The sequence below is a fragment of the Lynx canadensis genome, chromosome B3 (genome assembly GCF_007474595.2).
Source record: "Lynx canadensis isolate LIC74 chromosome B3, mLynCan4.pri.v2, whole genome shotgun sequence".
Classification (NCBI taxonomy): Eukaryota; Metazoa; Chordata; class Mammalia; order Carnivora; family Felidae; genus Lynx; species Lynx canadensis.
In genome coordinates, this window is record NC_044308.2 from 39,594,650 (window position 1) to 39,616,596 (window position 21,947).

General features: G+C 39.5%; 2 non-coding genes across 2 annotated transcripts; both read right to left on the minus strand.

Annotated features, from left to right (window-relative positions):
• Positions 1-12,910: 12,910 nt before the first annotated feature.
• On the minus strand, positions 12,911-13,026 carry LOC115517307. The gene has a single exon (XR_003969772.1). It is a non-coding gene; the product is annotated as a U5 spliceosomal RNA (small nuclear RNA).
• A 4,760-nt stretch (positions 13,027-17,786) lies between these two features.
• Positions 17,787-17,903, minus strand: LOC115517308. Its single transcript, XR_003969773.1, has one exon. It is a non-coding gene; the product is annotated as a U5 spliceosomal RNA (small nuclear RNA).
• Between the last annotated feature and the right edge of the window lie 4,044 nt (positions 17,904-21,947).

A 21,947-nucleotide genomic window follows, 5' to 3' on the forward strand; every position in this document is an offset into this window, starting at 1 on the left:
GTTCAAGCCTCACACTGGGCTCCACTCTGTCAGCCCAGCTGAGCCTACTTTGGATTCTCTCTCTCCCTCTCTCTGCCCATCCTCCACTTACACACATGCACACACTCTCTCTCTCAAAATAAACAAAATTTAGTAACAAATAATTATTTTGAATGTAGATGGACTAAATGCTCCAGTAAAAAGACACAGAGTGCCACAATGGATTAAAAAAAACAAAAACAAAAACAAAAACAAAAAACAAGACCCATCTATACGCTGACTACAAGAGATTCATTTTAGACCTGAAGACACCTGCAGGTTGAAAGTGAGGGGTGGAGAAGCATCTACCATTCGAATGGATGTCAAAAGAAAGCCAGAGTAGCAATGCTTATATCGGACAAAATAGACTTTATTTATTTTTTAATGTTTACTTATTTTGAGAGAGAGAGAGCATGAGAGGGGAAAGAGGCAGAGAGAGAGGAAAGAGAGAATCCCAATCTGGGAAAGAGAGCCCCAGAAACGGGGCTCAATCTCATGAACTGTGAAATGATGATCCCAGCCAATATCAAGAGTCACATGCTTAACTGACTGAGCCACCCAGGTGCCCCATATATCAGACAAAATAGACTTTACTTTCTATAATTTATTTATTTTTTATAATTTACATCCAAGTTAGTTAGCACATGGTACAACGTTCTCAGTAGATTCCTTAAGCCTCTTACCCATTTAGCCCATCCCTCCTCCCACAACCCCTCCAGTAACCCTCTGTTTGTTCTCTATATTTAAGCGTCTCTTATGTTTAAACTAAATAGACTTTAAAACAAAGACTATAACAAAAGACAAAGAAGGGTACTATATAATAATAAAGGGGACAATCTGACAAGAAGATATAATAACTGTACATATTTATGGACCCAACATCGGAGAACCCGAATACATAAAATAATAGTAAACATAAAGGAACTAATCGATAATAATACAATAATAGTAGAGGCTTTAACACACCACTTACATCAATAAACAGATCATCTAAACAGAAAATCAATAAGGAAACAAGGGCTCTGAATGACATACTGGACCAGATGGATTTAACAGATATATTCAGAACATTCCATCCTAAAACAGAATACATATTCTTTTCAAGCGCACATGGAACATTCTCCAGAATAGATCACATACTGGGCCACAAAACAGGTTTCAACAAATTCAATAAAACCAAAGCCATACCATGAACCTTTTCTGACCACAATACTATGAAATTAGAAGTCAATCACAAGAAAAAAATCTGGAAAGACCACAAATACATAGAGGTTAAGTAATATGCTACTAAACAATGAATGAGTCAATCAGGAAATAAAAGAAGAAATAAAAAAGATACATGGAAACAAATGAAAATACAATGGTCCAAAACCTTTGGGATGCAACAAAAGTGGTTCTAAGAGGGCAGTACATATAATACAGGCCTACCTCAAGAAGCAAGAAAAATCTCAAAAAAACAACCTAACCTTATGCCTAAAGGAACTGGGGGGGGGGGGGAAAGCCTAAAGCCAGCAGAAGGGAGGAAATAATAAAGATTAGAGCAGAAGGGGTGTGTAGGTGGCTCAGTTGGTTAAGCATCTGACTCTTGATTTCGGCTCAAGTCATGATCTCACAGTTCATGAGTCTGAGCCTTGCAAAGGGCTCCATGCTAACAGTGCTGTGCCTGCTTGGGATACTCTCTCCCTCTCTCGCCCTCTCAAAAAGTAAATAATTTTTTTTTAAAAATCTAAGAAAAAAATATTAGAGCAGAAATAAATGATATAGAAACTAGAAAAAAACACTAGAACAGGGGAGGCTTGGCTGGCTCAGGTGGTAGAGCATGTGACTCTTGATCTTGGGGTCACAAGTTTGAGCCCCATGTTGGGCACAGAAGTTACATTAAAAAAATAATAAATAGGGGTGCCTGGGTGGCTCAGTCAGTTGAGCATCCAATTTTGGCTCTGCTCACGATCTCATGGTTTGTGAGTTCAAGCCCTGCATCAGGCTCACTGTTGTTAGCTCAGAGCCCGCTTCAGATCCTCTGTCTCCCTCTCTCTCTGCACCTTCCCCGCGCACTCTCTCTCTCTCTCAAAAATAAACATTTAAATAATAAATAAAAGAACAGATCAATGAAACCAGAAGCTGATTCTTTGAAAAAATTAATAAAATTGATAAACTTCATTCCAGATTTATCAAAAAGAGAAAGGACCCACATAGATAATATCACAAATGAGAGAGGAGAAATAGCAACCAACATCACAGAAATACAAACAATTAAAAGAGATTATGAAAACTATATGTCAACAAATTGGACAACCTAGAGGAAATTGATAAATTCTTAAAAACATATAAATTACCAAAACTAAAACAGAAAAAAAATTTTGAACAGACCAATAATGAGCAAAGAAATTGAATCAGCAATGAAAAACCCCCAGCAAAAGTCCAGAACCATGGAACACCTGGTTGGCTTAGTTGGTAGAGTATGCGATTCTTGATCTTGGGTTGTAAGTTTGAGCTCCATGTTGGGTGTAGAGATTACTTAAAATATTTTTAAATAAATAAATAACTAATAAAGTAAAGAACAAATTTGAGTCACCTGGCTGGCTCAGTTGGAAGAGCGTGTGACACCTGGTCTCGGGGTCAAGAGATTACTTAAATAAACTAAAAAAAAAAAAAAAAAAGTCCAGGGGCCCCTGGGTGGCTCAGTCAATTGAGCATCCGACTTCAGCTCAGGTTGTGATCTTGCAGTTTGTGAGTTTGAGCCCCCCATCAGGCTTGCTGCTGTCAGTGTGGAGCCTGCTTCAGATCCTCTGTCCTCCTCTCTCTTTGTCCCTCTCCCACTCATGCTAGCTCTAAAAAAAAAAAAAAAAAAAAAAAATCCAGGACTAGTTGGCTTCACAGGCGAATTCTACCAAATATTTAACAAGTTAATACCTATTCTTCTCAAACTACTCCAAAAAATAGAAAAAGAAGGAAAATTTCCAAATTCATTCTATGAGGCCAGCATCACCCTGATACCAAAACCTGATAGAGACACCACAAAAAAAGAGAACCACAGGCCAAATCTCTGATGAACATAGATGCAAAAATCCTCAGCAAAATACTAGCAAACTGAACCCAACAATACATTAAAAAACTCATTCACCAAGGGGCGCATGGATGGCTTAATTGATTGGATGTCCGACTCTTGATTTTGGCTCAGGTCATGATCCCAGGGTCGTGGGATGGAGCCTTGCATTAGGCTTGGTGCTGAGCGTGGAGCCTGCTTAAGATTCTCTCTCTCCCTCTGTCCTTCCCCTGCTCACAAGTGCACATGTGTTCTCTCTCTCAAAATAAATAAACAAAACCTTTAAAAAATCACTCATCACAATCAAGGGGATATACTCTTGGGTTGCAAGGATAGTTCAATATTCACAAATCAATCAACGTAATACATCACATCGATAACAGAAAAGATAAGAACAGTATCATTTCAATAGATGCAGAAAAAGCATTTAACAAAGTACAACATCCATTCATGGTAAAAACCCTCAACAAATTAGGTTTAGAGGGAACATCCCCCAATATAATAAAGCCATTTATAAAAATTTCACAGGTAATATCATCCTAAATGGGGAAAAACAGAGAGGTTTTCCTCTATAGTCAGGAAAAAGTGGTGTCCACTCTCACCGCTTTTATTCAACATAGTACTGAAAGTCCTAGCCACAGCTCCCACAACAAAATGAAATAAAGTGCAAGATATTTGCAGATAACATGATACTATACGTAGAAAACTTGAAGGTCTCCACCAAAAAACTGCTAGAACTGATAAACAAATGCAGTAAAGTTGTAGAATACAAAATCAATGTAGACTTTCTATACACCAATTTCTATATACCAATAATGAAGCAGCAGAAAGAGAAATGAAGTAATCAATCCCATTTTATAACTGCACCAAAAATAAGATAGTCCTCCTTCCCAACATGGTGTAGTCAGTTAACATCACCCAGCTGAACCTGCTACAGCTATAAATGCTCAAGAACAAGCTGGACCAAGGGGCACCTGGGTGGCTCGGTTAAGCATCCAACTCTTGATTTCAGCTCAGGTCATGATCTCATGGTTCGTGAGTTTGAGCTGTGAATCGGGCTCTGTTCTGACAGTGCAGAGCCTGCTTGGGATTCTCCCTCCCCTCTCTCTGCCCCTCTTCTGCTCACACACTCTCTCTCTCAAAAATAAAATAAAAAAGGAAGGAAGGAAGGAAGGAAGGAAGGAAGGAAGGAAGGAAGGAAGGAAGGAAGGAAGGAAGGAAGGAAGAAAGAAAGAAAAAACTGGACCAAGAACTGGAGTTCTTGCCCACGTCCATTGCCCAGCTCAAGGTGGGGCAGACCAAGTATGTGGAAGCTGAGGACTGTTTGAACATGCTGTGACAAGAACAATGAGGGGGGAAGAATTACTCCTCCCACTGATGAGTTCTATGTATGTCCTTGGGAGGTGACATGATGTGGAACATGTACTCATTGATGTGGGAAGAGGCTACTATGTAGAAAAGACAGCTGAGGATTTCAGGGACTCTTTCGAGAGGAAGATAGACTTCCTCACCAGCCAACTGGAGGAAATCTAGCCAGCTCTGCAGGGAAAGCATGCTGTCATGCTTCATGCCAGAAGATTCAGCAGCTCACTGCCAAAGCCTGAGAAGTTATTTCAGAAATGGGGCAGAGGGACCCTACTTCAGGAGCCTGAGACTTTGTGGGCATGGCTAATAAATGTGCCAGCTGGAAAAAGGAGAAGGGGAAAAAAAGTAATAATAATAAGATACATCGGAAAAAAACCTAACCAAAGAGGTGAAAGATCTGTACTCTGAAAACTATAAAACACTGATGAAAGAAATTGAAGACACAAAGAAAAGGAGAGAGACATTCCATGCTTATGAATTGGAAGAATATTATTAAAATTTTTAAAACATTTTTTATTTATTTTTGAGAGACAGAGACAGCACCATGAGCAGGAGAGGGGTAGAGACAGAGGGAGACACAGAATCCTAAGCAGGCTCCAGGCTCTGAGCTGTCAGCACAGAGCCCGACGCTGCGCTCGAACCCAAGAGCCATGAGATCATGACCTGAGCCAAAGTCAGACGCTCAACAGACTGAGCCACCCAGGCACCCTGGAAGAGCGATTATTATTAAATGTCTGTATCACCCACAGCAATCTACACATTTAATGCAATTCCTAACAAAATACCAACAGCATTTTTCACAAAACTGAATAATCCTACAATTTGTATGGAAACACAAATGACCCCAAATAGCCAAAGAAAACTTGAAAAAGAAAAGCAAAGCTGAAAGCATCACAATTCCGGACTTCAAGTTATATCACAAAGCTGTAGTCATCAAAATAGTATGGTATTGGCGTGCACACACACACGCATGCACACACACACACCAGACACATAGATCAATAGAACAGAATAGAAAACCCAGAAATGAACCCACAATATTATGGTCAATTAATCTTCAACAAAACAGAAAAGTATATCCAGTAGGAAAAAGACAGCCTCTTCAACACATGGTACTGAGAAAACTGGACAGCAACATGTAAAAGAATGAAACTGGGCCACTTTCTTACACCATATACAAAAACAAATTCCAAATGGATGAAAGATCTAAATATGATACCTGAAATCATAAAAGTCCTGGAAGAAAGCACAGGCAGTAATTTCTCTGACCTCAACCATAACAACTTTTTTCTAGATAGGTCTCCTGAGGCAAGGAAAATGAAAGCAAAAATAAACTCTTGGGGCTACATCAAAATAAAAAGCTGCACGTTGAGGGAAACAATCAACAAAACTAAAAGGCAACCTATGGAATGGGAGAAGATATTTGCCAATGACTTATCTGATAAAGGGTTAGTATCCAAAATATATATAAAGAATTTATAAAATTCAACACCCAAAAAACAAATAATCCAATTAAAAAATGGGCAGAAGACACGAACAGACATTTCTTTAAATAAGACATCCAGATGGCCAACAGACACATGCAAAGATGCTTAACATCACTCATTATCAGGGAAATGCAAATCAAAAGTACAATGAGATATCACCTCACACCTGTCAGAAGGGCTAAAATCAAGAACACAAAAAACAACAGGTGTTGGCAAGGATGTGGAGAAAGGGGAACCCTTGTGCACTGTTGGCAGGAATGCAAACTGGTGCAGCCACTCTGAAAAACAGTATGGAGGTTCCTCAAAATGTTAAAAATAGCAATACCCTATGATCCAGCAATCGCACTACTAGTATTTACCCAAAGAATACAAAAATACTAATCCAAAGGGATACATGCACTCTGAGGTTTATAGAAGTATTATTTACAATAGCCAAATTATGGAAACACACCAAGTGTCCATTGGACTGATGAATAAAGAAGATGTGATATATATACACAATGGAATATTATTCAGCCATAAAAAAGAATGAAATCTTGCCATTTGCAATGACATGGATGGAACTAGAGTATTATGCTAAGCAAAATAAGTCAAAGACAAATACTATATGATTTCACTCAAATGTGGAATTTAAGGAACAAAACAAATAAGCAATAAACAAGAAAGAGGCAAACCAAGAAACAGACTCTTAACTATAGAGAATAAAGGGATGGATACCAGAGGGGAGGTGGGGGGGATGGGTTAAACAGGTGATGGGGATTAAGGAGTCCGCTTGTCCTGATGAGCACAGAGTGATGTACGGAAGTGTTGAATCACTATATTGTACACCTGAAACTAATATGACACTGTATGTTAACCAAGTGGAATTTAAATAAACCTTTTTTAAAATGCCCAAATAAATATCTCATAATAAATGGCTGAATAAATACATTACACAGAGAAAGAGAGAACGGATCAGAAAGTCCCCTGTTACCTCAGGAGGTAAAATACCCTTGAGGAAATGAAGAGGCTGCTCTATTGACAGGGAAGGGGCTCCCCTAGGCAAAAACCCAAATGTTCCAGAAAGGTGAACATTCGAATTTGTAACTCGAATTGCTATGTGTTCTGCAGACCCTCCTGGGGCTGGACGGTACAGGGGTCTTGTAGGGGGCCTTCTGAAAGAAGAGGCCATCAGTGCTTGCTGGTGTGAGATCCCAGGGAGTGCTGTGGGGAGTGCTTCTAGGCCTTGAGGGGACCCTCCTCCCAACATTGTTGAGCCTCTGTGTTACTGTCTAGTTTTGGAAGATTAGAGCAATGCTTTATTTTGCATATCACTTTTAAACATTTCCTTTTCGTATCCATCCTCTCTTGTCTGCTTCTCATGACATCCTGTGAGGCAGGCAGGGAGAAATCGCTGTTTTCTCACAGAGAGGACTGGCTCCTCTTGAAGCCACTTAATGGGAGATTATCTTCCTCCTATTGCTTCCTTCCACATTTCCTGGGACATACTATTTTCCTGGTGTTGGCCAGGGATACAAGGAAGGATAAGACTAGGGTGTTAGAAGCTTCTAGGAAAAGCAAAACAAGGATAACATCCAGTGGAACATGAGAAACTAGGTATAGTGACAAAGTTATCACTGTGATAGTGTAGGCCATTTTCTTTTCCAAATTGAATTTTTTTTTTTAAGTTTATTTGTTTTGAGAGAGAGTGCATGTGGGCACACATGCATGCCCATGAGGGGCGGGGAGGTCAGAGGAGAGAGAGAGAATCCCAAGCAGGCTCCACACTGTCAGTGCAGAGTCTGACACAGGGCTTGATCCCACAAACTGTGAGATCATGACCTGAGCTGAAATCAAGAGCTGGACACTCAACCAACTGAGCCACCCAAGCTCACCCTAAATGAATTTTTAAATCAGCTTGTCGAACAACATAAAAGTTCCTCTTGAAACCATAGAAAAACTACCAAAAAAGTACACAAGAGTATACTGAAGATATAACCAGAAATTCGTGGGCAGTGGCGGGGGGGGGGATGCACACTAGAGAGGATCATCAAACTCCAAATTTGGTTCTTTGGAAAAAAGCTAATAAAATTGATAACTTCTGACAGATGTACAAGGTCAAAAAAAGAGAAGGCATAAATAAATAATATTGGGAATGAAAAAAGGACATTACAGATAGAGCAGAGTCAAATGACAGAGAATAGTATCAACAACTGCATGCCAATAAATTTTAAAACTGCAGAAAATGTACATATTATGTACATAAAACCTAGATATAACTTAGATATATGTATATAACTTGCATATCCATGTTTATAAAACTTAAAACAACTGACTCAAGAAGAAAAAGAAAACCTGAATGTGATATAACAAAAAAGACAAGAATTACTGGCAAAACATCAAGCCTCAATGGCCTTGCTGGCAAACATCAAGGAACATCTAGATCATTCCAAGGTGATATAGACTCTCCCAGAGGTTAAGGTGGAGGGGGGTGAGGGAGGAAAGAATACTTTCCAGCTCATCTTATAAATTTCTATATCCTTGATAATAAAACAAGGGCACAATAATTAAGTAATATTTTTACTGGCCAATCCCATTAGAGAATTTAAATATAAAAGTCTAATCACAATATCAGCAAACTGAGTCCAACAATGTTTAAAAATACAGTGTGATTAGTTGGGTTTTGTGGATTGGGTGTTTGTGTCCCCCACCCCCAAATGAATTTGTTGAAACCCAATCCCAGTGTGATGGTATGGGAAGTAGGGCCTTTGGGAGGTAATTAGGTCATGGGGGTGGAGACTTCATAAATGGGATCAGTGCCCTTATAAGAGGACAGAGAACTAGCTAGCTCTTTTTTCACTGTGTGAAGAAGATACAAAAAGCCAATTGTCTGCAACCTGGGGGAAGGGGAAGGGCAGTAGCTATCATTTGGCACCCTGATCTCAGACTTCCAGTCCCTTAGAACTGTGAGAAATAAATTTCTGTTGTTTGAGCCATCCAGTTTATGGTATTTTGTCATAGCAGCCCAAGCTAAGACAGATTTATTCTAGAAATGCAAGATTGGCTTAACATTTGGAAATAACTCAATGCCATTCACCACATTAAAAATCTCAAAGAAATTGAAAAAAAAATTTAAAAAAAAAAAAAAAGGGGCGCCTGGGTGGCGTAGTCGGTTAAGCGTCCGACTTCAGCCAGGTCACGATCTCGCGGTCCGTGAGTTCGAGCCCCGCGTCGGGCTCTGGGCTGATAGCTCAGAGCCTGGAGCCTGTTTCCGATTCTGTGTCTCCCTCTCTCTCTGCCCCTCCCCCGTTCATGCTCTGTCTCTCTCTGTCCCCAAAATAAATAAACGTTGAAAAAAAAATTAAAAAAAAAAAAAATCTCAAAGAAAAATCAGAGGCACCTGAGTGGCTCAGTTGGTTGAGCATCTGACTCTTGATTTTTGGCTCAGTTCAGGATCCCAGAGTTGTGGGATTCAGCCCCAAGCCGGGCTCTGCACTGAGGGTGGAGCCTGCTTAGGATTCTCTCTCTCTCCCTTTGCCCCTCTCCCCCAAGCTCACTCGCTTGCTTGCGCTCTCTCTCTCTCTCACACAAAAAAAAGTTTCACTATCATTTCTGGAGCACCTGGGTGTCTCAGTTGATTGAGCATCCAATTTTGGCTCAGGTCATGATTTCACGGTTGTGAGTTCAAGCCCCATATTGGGCTTGCTGCTATCAGCCTGTCAGTGCAGAGCCAACATCAGATCCTCTGTCCCCCTCTCTCTACCCCTCCCCTGCTTTTGCTCTAAAAAAAAAAAAAAATATATATATATATATATATATATATATATATACACACACACACACACACATATATATGTGTGTATATGTGTGTGTATATATGTATTTTTTAAAGTTCCACTATCATTTCTACTTAACATTATACAATATACATTATACAATAAACATTGTATATGCTGGCTGCTCAACAAGAAAATATATATCTAGGGGTTCCTGGGTGGCTCAGTTGGTTAGCACGTCTGACTTCAGCTCAGGTCATGATCTCATGGCTCGTGGGTTCGAGCCCCACATCAGTCTCTGTGCTGACAGCTCAGAGCCTGGAGCCTGCTTTGGATTCTGTATCTCCCTCCCTCTCTGCCCTTCCCCAGCTCACACACACGTGCGCTCTCTCTCAAAAATAAACATTTAAAACATTTTTTAAAAAGAAAATATATATCTAAATAGTAGAAAGGAAGAAATGAACTCAGATAATATATCTTGTAAATAGAAAACTCAAAATAATCTACACACAACTTATTAGAGTTAATGCAAGAGTCAAGCAAGATGGCCAGATATAAAATCCTATACAAGAGTCAACTACATTTTTTTTTAGACTCCACCCACATATGGGGCTTTCACTCAGGACCCAGAAATCAAGAATTGCATGCTCTACCTACCAACTGAGCCAGCCAGGTGCCTCAAGAGTCAACTACATTCATGTACAAGAGCAATGTACAATTAAGAAATGCAACTTTAAAAATTAACAAAGGGTAGGGGAAAAAAGGAAAAAATAATAAAGGGTGCAAAATCTTTAGTAGACATTTTTAACATTTTTTATTGAAAGATAGTAAAAAAAAAAACTTACACATATGGAGAGAGAAATCATGATCATGTAGAAGATGAAGATTCAATTCTCCCTAATTAATTTACAGATTTAATTCAGATCCAACAGGAATTTTCATAGAAATCAACAAGGCAATTTTAAACATCGAAAAAAATATTATTAAGAGAGAGGGGGTGTGAGAAGTGGAGAGGGGCAGAGGGGAGAGGGAGAGAGAGACAGAATCCAAAGCTGTCTCCACACTCAGTGAGAGCCTGACAAAAGACTTGATCCCACAACCCTAATATCATGACCTGAGCCGAAATCAAGAGTTGCTCACTCAACTGACTCACTCAGGCCCCTTAAACATTTTTGAAAGATCAAAGGATAGCCAAGTTACTCCTGTATGATATTAGGTCAAGGAAAGACAAATTACACCCATGGAACAGAATAGAGAGCCCACAATGTTTATGGCATTGACTGTGGTGATGGTTTCATGGATGTATACTTACCTCCAAACTCATCAAATTGTATACATTAAATACATACAGCTTTTCCTATGCAATCATACCTCAATCGACTGGTTTAGGAAAAAGACAGAGCCCAGAAACATTCCCATGCATATAAGGAGAGCTGATGTATGTCAAAGTTGTCAAAGAAGATCTAGTGGGGAAAGGAGACATCAATCAATACATAGTGCAGGACAACTGTCAGTGGGGAGGGGGTGAGGGATAAAAATTGATCCATACTTCACACTATGCACAAAAATTCAGTTCCAGATTAATCAAGGACTTAAATATGAAAGACATAACTTGAAAAGATAGTTTCCTTAAATAGCTTGAGGTAGTAAATTATTAAACAAAACACTTTTAAAAAGCACAAATCAGAATGAAGAAAAAAATCAATCTGACAACATTAAAATTAAGAACAGTTCACCAAGACACAAAAGAACAGTGGAAAGGGAAGCTATTACCTGAAAGAAGTTAACCAACAAAGAATTACTATTTAGACTCTACAGTCTAAAGGTGGTGTTAAAACTTCCAAAATAAGACAAAGATTCACAATCTAAGGAGGAAAAATGGGCAAAAGGCATGTATAGGCATTTCAATGAAGATAAACCACGATGGCAAAAAAAAAAAAAAAATCTTTGAAAAGATATTCAACTTTAGCAGTACCTAGAGAAATGTACATTAAAACCACTGTCAAGGGCACCTGACTCAGTAGGGTGAGCGACCGAATGACGATTTCAGCTCAGGTCATGATCCCAGGATCATGAGATCAAGCCCCATCTTAGGACTCTGAATGAGCATGTACCCTGTTTGGGATTCTCTCTCTCCCTCTGCCCCTCTCCCCTGCTCTCTCAGGCGCTCTCGCGCTCTCTCTCTCGCTCTCTCTCAAAATAAAACACAAAAGAACCCAAAAAGCCAAAAAAACACTGTCAGGTATTAGTTCCACTAGATGGGCAAAAATTAAAGTCAGCATACCAAAGACCAGTAAAGATGAGAAGCTATGCGAACTACACAAATGCCATTGACAGAAATGTAAACGGGTACCTTCACTTGGGGAACAAATTATTACACTTACCTGCCCTGACCCAGTGATTCCATTCCACACATTAAGAAAACAAAGTCTTGCACATGGTCCCTGTGAGTAACATCATTTTAACAACCCAGATCTAAGGAAAGAAACCAAACCTCCGTGAAGAGAGAATGGATTCATAAATTAGTCCATACAGTGTAATACTATAAAGAGCTGTGTTGCCCAATACCATTAGTTCCATCATGCTGGTTGAGCACTTCATTGCAGAACAGCTAATACTAATTGAAAATTAAAAAAGGCAAGGGGCGCCTGCACGGCGCAATTAGTTAGGCGTCTGACTCTTGGTTCTGAGCTCAGGTCACGATCTTACCATTGGTGGGATAAAGCCCTGCACCTGGGCGGCCATTGAGCCTGCTTGAGATTCTGTTCCCTCCTCTACTCGCTCATATTTTTCTCTCCCAAAGTAAATTACGTATAAAGTGGAGAAGAAACTATACCACCATAAAGATGTAAAATTTCTAATGTCTTATATTGGCTTTACATTGAAGAGCTTAGATTTTGTAGGTTAAATATATAAACCCAATAAGCCTCACACACCTTTTCTTTCCCTTAATTATGTACCCAACTTCTTTTTTCCGCCCGAAGAAACCACCCACATAAAGGACAAACGCTTTAAAAAAAAAAAAAAAGTACCTCAAAACCCAAAAGAGTTGTTTCTAAAAATTAAAAAGAACACGAAACAAACACGTAATTTCAGGAATTATGCGCGTAGAAAGCAAGTAAAACAGAACACGCTAACAGCAGGTAAGATATATTGAACGAAACTCTTACCTAATCCTAGGCAGATAAAAAAACCACATACGAAAAGAAAAATCTACTCTATTCTTTTTGACAATATACAGCCTTGCTAGTGCAAGGCCTCAAAAAATTGTTTTAAGACTCAGAATTGTTCCTCTCCACGGAAATCTTTAGTAAAAGGCGAAAGATTTATGCGATCTGAAGAGAAACCAGAGTATATGGTAACTACTGCTAACCCGCAACTCGGGTAAAATGATCTCCTGGTTCACTGATGGTGACTAACTAACGACAAGAGTCAATGCCCTAGTAAAATTTTCTAGAATAATATGTATGTATGGGTCTATTTTTAAGATATACAAGTGGAAGAATTTTTTAATTTTGTTGCTTTCAACTGGTATCGGTGCAGTGCACTGTGGGTATGCAAATCATTGGGTCACTGCTCTTTTGGTTCAGAAAATAGGTTAGTATTCACGCGGTACCTCGGCGTCACCCTTAGGGGGCGAGCGGAGTATTGGCTGAGTGGGATCCAAACTCCGTCTTGATTAAGAGACTCAGGTTTCTGTTATTTGTACACCTGAATTTTATTTCTGTTGAATGAAGACTTTGCCATTAAATGGAAAGAGAGAAAATTAGAGAATAAGTAATTGACCCAAAATTCAGGACGGTGGTTCCTCCATGGGGAGTGAGGGGTAAGGCTGGGAAGGGCATACAAGAGTTCTAAAAGTGACTTTTTTCTTAAGCTGTGTAAGCACCTGGTGTTTTGTTTGTCCTTGTTTTAACCGTGCACCTCCAGGGTATGTACTTTTTTTTTTTTTTTTTTTTTTTTTTTTTTTTTGTAGGGAGAGAGAGAGAGAGAGAGCGCGCGCGCAAATGAACTAGAGGGAGAGAGAGAATCCCAAAGCTGGGCTCAAGCATATCCCATGTGGGGCTCAACTCAGGAACCAGGAGACTATGATTTGAGCCAAAGTCAGATGCTTAACGACTGAGCCACCCAGGCGCTCCCAGGGTGTACACTCTTGAACAGTGCATTTTTGCTGTTTGAGAAAAATTCCTGGCAGTGTCCTGTTTAAAATTGGAGCCTAATGTGCTCAGTTTCAGGTTTCCTGCCCACCTGATACTACTTTGGGAGATGAAATCTTGTATTCTCGTTTCGGATCCCATGTCTCCTTATTCTCCTTAAGAGAATAAGTCTCTTATTCTCCTTTTTCTTTTTTCTTTTTTTTAAAGTAATCTCTATAGGCAATGTGGGGCTTGAACTCATGACTGAGAGATCAAGAGGCAGAACTGAGCCAGTCAGGCACCCCACCCTTATACTATGCTTTTAAAATGGGCTGTTCTATTGTTGGGATGAGCACTGGGTGTTGTATGGAACCCAGTTTGACAATAAATTATATTTTAAAAAAGAAATAAAGGGAGCTTAAAATACACACACACAAAAATGTGCTGTTCTCAGTTGTTGGATCCAACCTGTGTACAAGGGTCCTCTCTAGCATTTGGGGTAACTGAACAACCTTGAGAAAGGAAATTGCACCTTTTTATTTTTTCTACCTGCTTATATAAACATTTTCCGTCCCAACTTTGACCCCTTCTTTAAATTGGCACTTCCCCCCCACTTTGTCGGTTTTTTTTGCTAACAAGTCAATCATATTGGGCATATATTTGATTTAAATTTGTTTAATACATTTTAAAAACAGCTTTATTGGATATAATTCATTTGACGTACAATTCATCCATTTAAAGTGTATAATTGAATGGACTTTAGCATGCAATCATGACCACCATCTTATTTTATTTTTAGTATTTTTTTATTTTTTTATTAAAAATTTTTTTTAATGTTTATTTAGTTTTGAGAGAGAGAGAGACACACACAGAGTGTGAGCAGGGGAGGGGCAGAGAGAGTGGGAGATACAGAATCTGAAGCAAGCTCCAGGTTCTGAGCTGTCAGCACAGAGCCCAAAGTGGGGCTCAAACTCCTGTACCGCGAGACCATGACCTGAGCCCAAGTTGGGAGCTTAACCAACTGAGCCAACCAGGTGCCCCTATACTATCTAATTTTAGAACATTTTTGTCACCTCAAAGAGAAACTCTACCCATTGGCAGTTATTTGCCCCCCTCCCCACCTCATTCCCCAGCTTCTGGGAACCACTAATCTACTTTCTATCTCTAAAGTGCCTATTCTGGATATTTCATATAAATGGAAGCATACAAACTGTGGCCTCTTGTGACTGGCTTCTTTCATTTAGAGGGATGTTTGTGAGGTTCCTCTAAGCATACATTTGTTTTGATACTTTTTTTGCATGCTTGCAATATTTTACAATGTAACGGGAAGCTAGAGTTCCATGGACAAGTAAAGTTCACCCTATGTAATAGCTACCCTCACAGGCCTTGGCTAAGGGCTAAGGCACTAATGGAACAGGAAAGGAGCAATTCTGAATATCAGAGCGTTTACCTGCTCCTAAGTTTGAGGGAACCTTCATCTTCTGGACCTTATCCTGCTTCATTCTGGAAGGGTTCTAGGCAGCTTTCACCAGTTAGCCACAAAGTTCATTTTGTCTTTAGCATTCCAGGCTCCATAGGGAGTCACGGAGTTTCCAGGGGGCTTCTGATTCCAAAGTGTGAACCCATCTCTGATTGCAAATGTGGAGTTTGAGGGACTGGAACAATGTCATTGTTTATGATGTGGCTGGCAGTTCCATTCCTGGCCGCAATTTATACTGATATTTAATACAAGATATAACCTGAAAAAAAAAATACAAAACATAAAAACCATTAGTTGAATTGGGGGGTGAATGAAAAGAAATTGTTTATTTTCTTTTAATGTTTATTTTGAGAGAGACAGACAGATCACGAGCAGGGGAGGGGCATAGAGAGAGGGAGTCACAGAACCCAAAGCAGGCTCCAGGCTCTGAGCTGTCAGCACAGAGCCCGACATGGGGCTCGAACTCCCAAACCATGAGCTCATAACCTGAGCCGAAGTCAGACACTTAACCAGCTGAGCCACACAACACCCTTTTTTTTTTTTTTTTTTTTTTTTTTTTTTTAAGAGCGAGAGCTCAAGTGAGGGAGGGGCAGAGAGAATGGGAGGGACAGAATTCCAATCCTGAGCTCAGTGCACTCCACTTGGGCTCCATCTCATCCTGGTGAGATCATGACCTGAGCCGAAATCAATAGACGCTTAACAGGTCTGAGCCACCCAGGTGCCCTAATTGTAATTTTTCAATTGAAATTTTGATTTGTTCTTGCCTTCTTTCTGACTCTAAAGGGAAAGTTTACAACACTAGGTTACACGTGATGTAACATTAGGTTGATATTCTTCATTAGATTGGGCAGATTCCCTTCAATTTCTACTATGTTAAGATTAATATTTATGTTTATATGAATATATGTATAATGAATGAGTATTCAACTTTATAAAATACTTTTTCTGGATTCATGAGATTTTTATTAAACGGTTTTCTCTGATCTCTGCCAGTGGAGATCTGCGTTGAGACTGTTAATTCAGGAACACCTGAGTGGCTCAGTCAGTTAAGTGTTTTTGGCTCAGATCATGAGCTTGGGGCCTCCTTGGGATTCTCTCTCTCCCTCTATCTCTGCCCCCCCCCCGCCCCCCACATGAACTCTCTCTCAAATAAACTTTAAAATTAAAAAGAGATTGTTAAATCATCCTTACCTGTTCTTTATTTTATTTTATTTTTTTAAAGTTCATTTTGAGGAAAACAGTATGAGCAGGGACACAGAAGGAGAGAGAGAGAGAGAGAGAGAGAGAGAGAATCCCAGGCAGGCTCTGCACTGTCAACAACAGAACCTGACCTGGGGGTCAAAGTCACGAAATGCTGAGATCGTGATCTGAGCCAAAACCGAGAGACACTCAACCCACTGAGCCGCCCCCTTACCGCACCCCTCTACCTGTTCTTATGGATTGATTTTTGGTTCATATTTGTTGTGGCCGGATCCCAGGGGCCACAGCTACAAGTGGCAAGTGTGAGCACAGGAGCAACACCTCACGCTTACCGATCTTGCAGCGGAGAGACACTCTCCTGCGGAGGTGGACAAAGCCTCTAGAGTCTCAGCTCTTGTCCCCAAATTTACCTACTTTCTAGGACTGCTTGCTCATTCTGCTGCAGCCTCTCTATCGGCCACAAAGGGGCGCTGCTTCTCTTTAGTGTTCAGTTCCTGCCACAAGACCCATCAGCTAAAAGTCAGGGAGCCCAAACTTTTATGGTTCCTAAACGAATTTTGGAAATATTTATTCCTCGTGCACATTTTAAAGATCACATGTATAGCTTTCGTAAAGTAACTTACAACAGCATACATTTAAATAGATGCAAAGAAAAAATATTTTGTGCATTGTAAGTAGTGATGCTGTAAACTGTTATGTGACCGTAAAATGCAAGAAGTGTAAGGTAATACCCAAGAGATTTAATACTTAACTCTCTCCTCAAACTTGCTTTTCCCTCTTTCATTTCACCAAGAATTAAGTACAAACATTCCTTATAACTGGAAATGCTCTATTGAATACTGAACTATATTTTAGGACAAAATAAGCACAATAGCTGAAACGCGAAACACCCCACTAATTGCTAATGTTTCTACTAAAATTAGTAACCTTTATTTTTATTTATTTTTTTTTAATTTTTTTTCAACGTTTATTTATTTTTGGGACAGAGAGAGACAGAGCATGAACGGGGGAAGCGGCAGAGAGAGAGGGGGACACAGCATCGGAAACAGGCTCCAGGCTCTGAGCCATCAGCCCAGAGCCCGACGCAGGGCTCGAACTCACGGACGGCGAGACCGTGCCGTAGCTGAAGTCGGACGCTTAACCGACTGCGCCACCCAGGCGCCCCTAAATTTAGTAACCTTTAAATGTTATGGACACAAACCACACCTAGCAAACAATAACGGCTACGCAATACTCCTAAGGAGCTCAAAATGAATGCATAACACTTCTCAAAAAGCCTTCTTTTTAAACCACACATGTAGTCCTGTTAATTACAGGACCTCGAAAAATTGGTTTAAAACTCAGAGTTATTCCTCTCCACGGAAATCTTTAGTAAAAGGCGAAAGATTTATACGACTTGAAGAGAAACCAGAGTATACCAAACCGTTTTCCTAACTCATTTCCCGAGTAAATATAACCCCTAGTACGCAAAGGGTAGCTACTTATCACAAGCGTTAGTCATTGCAAAAATTTATTCAAGGAATTCTGAAAATAATAGGCTCACACTTAGAAAAGTTGCATAATGAATAAGTTTATTTTACTTGTAAACAATTATACTGTTTGCGGTGTATTATGGGTATGCAAATGAACCTGTGTAATCGCCCTTTAGACTCCGGAAATTTAAGTATTCAAATCGGTGCTCTGGGGCCACTTTTAAGGGGCAAAGCGGAGACTCAGCTGCCTGACGTCTCAATTTCGTCCTGGTCAACTGGAGACATTCTGATTTTCTCTATTCCTAAATTGGAGCTTTGCGTATGATTTGTTTCAAATAAAAGAATTTTCTGATAGCTGCGGAGAGGGGGCAAGCCTTGAGGACAGCAAAGTAATGGTTAATGCAAAATTCAGGGTAGTGTTCACCTGCTGTCGGAAGCGAGGGCTGTGACTGGGGAAAGGCCTATAGACGGTTTCAAAGGTGTCAGCAATATCCTTTTTCTTAAACTGGGAAGGAAGCATCAAAGTCTCATTTCATTATTTGTTTATGTTCATATATCGTGTAACATCATGTGTCATAGTCATGAACGTTATAAATCTTCCCCTTCAGTGAGACTTACTTTTATGTCTTTCAATATAGTTTTATAATTTTACTATAGAGATTTTGTTAGATTTGCTTTACTCTTTTTTTTTTTTTTTTTAAGTTTATTTATTTGTGTTGAGAGAGAGAGGAAAAGCAAAAGTGGTGGAGGGGCGAGAGAGAATCCTAAGCGCAGAACCTGCAGAGCCCTCTTGGGGCTTGAACTCAGGAACCTGGAGATCATGACCTGAGCCGAAATTGAGAGACCGAGGCTTAACGACTGAGCCACCCAGGTGCTCCAAGATTTACTTTACTCCTAATATCTTGTACGTTTTGTGATTAGTATAGATTTTTTAAGTTGCATTTTTTTTTTAATGTTTATTTATTTTTGAGACAGTGAAAGAGTGCATGAGCAGGGGAGGGGTGGGCAGAAGATCTGAAGCAGGCTCCACCTGGACAGCAGAGAGCTTGATGCAGGGCTCAAACTCCGGAACCTGTGAGACCTTGACTTGAGCTGAAGTTGGTTGCTTACTGACTGAGCCACCCAGGCGCCCCTTAAATCGCAATTTATAATTGTTTATTGTTGGTATATAGTAACGCAATTGACTTTTTTTTTTTTCAACGGGATAGAAGTTTATTGAATACTCCACAAAGGATGGGTGGACAGGACCGCAGAGAAGAGGCTGCGTGCCACAACTGACTTTTACTTATTGCTCTTGCATTCGGTGACCTTAAACTCTTGTTCTAATGATCGTAGATTCTAGTGGATGTTGTATGTAGACAAGTATATCATCTGAAAGTGACAACTTTGTTTTTCCCTCATAAATCTATACATTTTATTATTTCTTGTTCTTGTTTTATTTAACTGGGAACTCTAATAGAGGAGGCACTGAACCGAAGCAATGACAGTGAGTGTCTTTTTCCCATTCTGGTCATGGCTTTCATTGGACCACTATTAAATGCGAACTTTGATGTTAGACAGGTGGGGCTTCATGGGCAAGCAGTCTATACACTTGCTCTTTGCTCATAAAGCCCAGCTCTACGGTTGCCTTCATGAAATTCTTAGTAATTTTGAACAGGGTCTGTATTTTCATTTTGTACTGGGCCTCAAAAGGTTTCTGGTAGAAACTCTTCTAATTAAGCTAGTTCCATTCTATTCCTAGTTTGCTGTGATTTTTTTTTTCTTGTAGTATAGGTTAGTATTGAGATAATCATAACTTTTCTCTTTTAATCTATTAATGTGGAAAATTACATTCACAGATATTCTATGATAAATCATCCCTGCAGTCATAACCTAAACTCTATTTGACACTCATGTATTTTTAAATAGACTTTATTGTTTAGAAAAAATTTAAATTTACAGAAAAGATGGGAAGATATTGCAGAAAGTTCTGCATATCCCACACCCATTTGCCCCATCACTAATATGTTATTATTAGTATGGTCCACTTGTTACAATTAATGATCCTGCATTATATGTCGTTGTCATGTCTTCTTAGGTTCCTCTGGGCTTTAAGTTTCTTGGACTTTCCTTGTTTTGATTACCTTGATATTTTTGAGGCATACAGGTAAGATATTTTGTAGAATGTCCCTCTACTGGGACTGGTCTGATGGTTTTCTCACAATTAGACTGGGGTAATGTGTTTTTGAGAGGAAGACTACATAGATATGTTGCCATTTTCACCACCTCATTTCAAGGGTACATATATCAACATGACTTATCACTATTGATATGGTGATATTAATCACCTCCAGAGAGGAGAGGAAGCTGGAGGTTGAATCAATCACCAATGGCCAATGATTTAATTAATCATGCCTAAGTAATGAAGCCTTCATAAAAATTAAAAAAGGATGAGGTTCAGAGAGCTTTGGGTTGGTGAAAACATGGAGATACAGGGAAAGCAGTGTACCCAGAGAGAATACAGAAGCTTTGCATCCCTTCCCATATACCTTGACCTATGTATCTCTTCCATCTGACAGTTACTGAGTCATACGCTTTTATAATAAACAGTGATGTAGTAAGTAAACTGTTTTCCCGAATTCTGTGAGTCACTCTAGCAAATGAATTAAATCTGAGGAGGCGGGGTCATGAGAATCTCCAATTTGTAGCTGGTCTGTCAGAGGCACAGATGACAACCTGGATTTGCCATTGCAACAAAGAATTATGAGACAAGCAAAGAAAAAGCGAAAGTATGACCCATACACTGGGGAAAAAAGCAGTCAACAAAAAACTGCCTATGAAAGCAATCAGATGTTGAGTTTAACAGACAAAGCCTTGAAAGTAGCTATTATAAATATGTTTAAGGAAGTAGAGGAAGATATGAGGACAATGTCACATCAAATAGAGAATACCAATAAAGGGATAAAAATTATTTCAAAACAAACAAATGGAGGGGTACCTGGGTGGCTCATCAGTTGAGCATCTGATCTTGATTTTGGCTAAGGTCATGATCCCAGGGTCATGGGATGGAGCCCCATGTTGGGCTGCATGCTGAGTGTGGAGCCTGCTTGATATTCTCTCTCTCTCTTTCCCCCTCTGCCCCTCTCCCCTACTTGCACTCTCTCTCTCTCTCTCTCTCTCTCTCTCTCTCTCTTTAAAATGAAAAGTAAATTTAACTTAGTTTTAAAATTAAAAATAAATTAAAAATTAAAAAATTTTAAATTAAAAATTAAAATTAAAAAAATAAAAATTAATAAAAACAAATGGAAATGCTAGAGTTGAAAAGTATAGAAATTGGAATAAAAAATTCACCACAGGGATTAATAGTAGATGTTAACTAGCAGAAGAAAGAGCTAGCAAACCTGAAAATAGATCAATAGAGATTATGTAATCCAAAGAACATAGAAGAAAACAATGAAGAACAATTACAGAGCCTCAGAGAAATAGGGGACACCATTAAACACATCAATGTACATGTGATGGGAATACCAGAAGGAGAGAAGAGAGAAAGGAGCAGAAAAAATATTTGAAGAAATGATAGCTGAAAACTTCCCAAATAATAGAAAAACAATCATTTACATATACAGGAAGCCCAATGAATCCCATGTAGAATGCATTCAAAGAGATCCCCCAATAGACATATCATGGTAAAAATGCCAAAAGCCAGGGCTCCTGGGTGGCTCAGTTGCTTAAGCATCTGACTCTTGATTTTTGCTCAGGTCACAGTCTTGCAGTTTGTGAGCTCAAGCCCTGAGCTGGACTCTGTGCTAACAGCATGGAGCCTGCTTGGGATTCTCTCTCCCTCTCCCTAGAGTCTCAGTCTGTCTCTCAATCTCTCTCTCAAAATAAATTAATAAACATTTAAAAAAAGATTTAAAAAATGCCAAAAGCCAAAGACAAGGAAGAAATCTTGAAAGCAGCAAGAGAAAAATAAGTCCTCACTTACAACAGAACCCAAATAAAATTGACA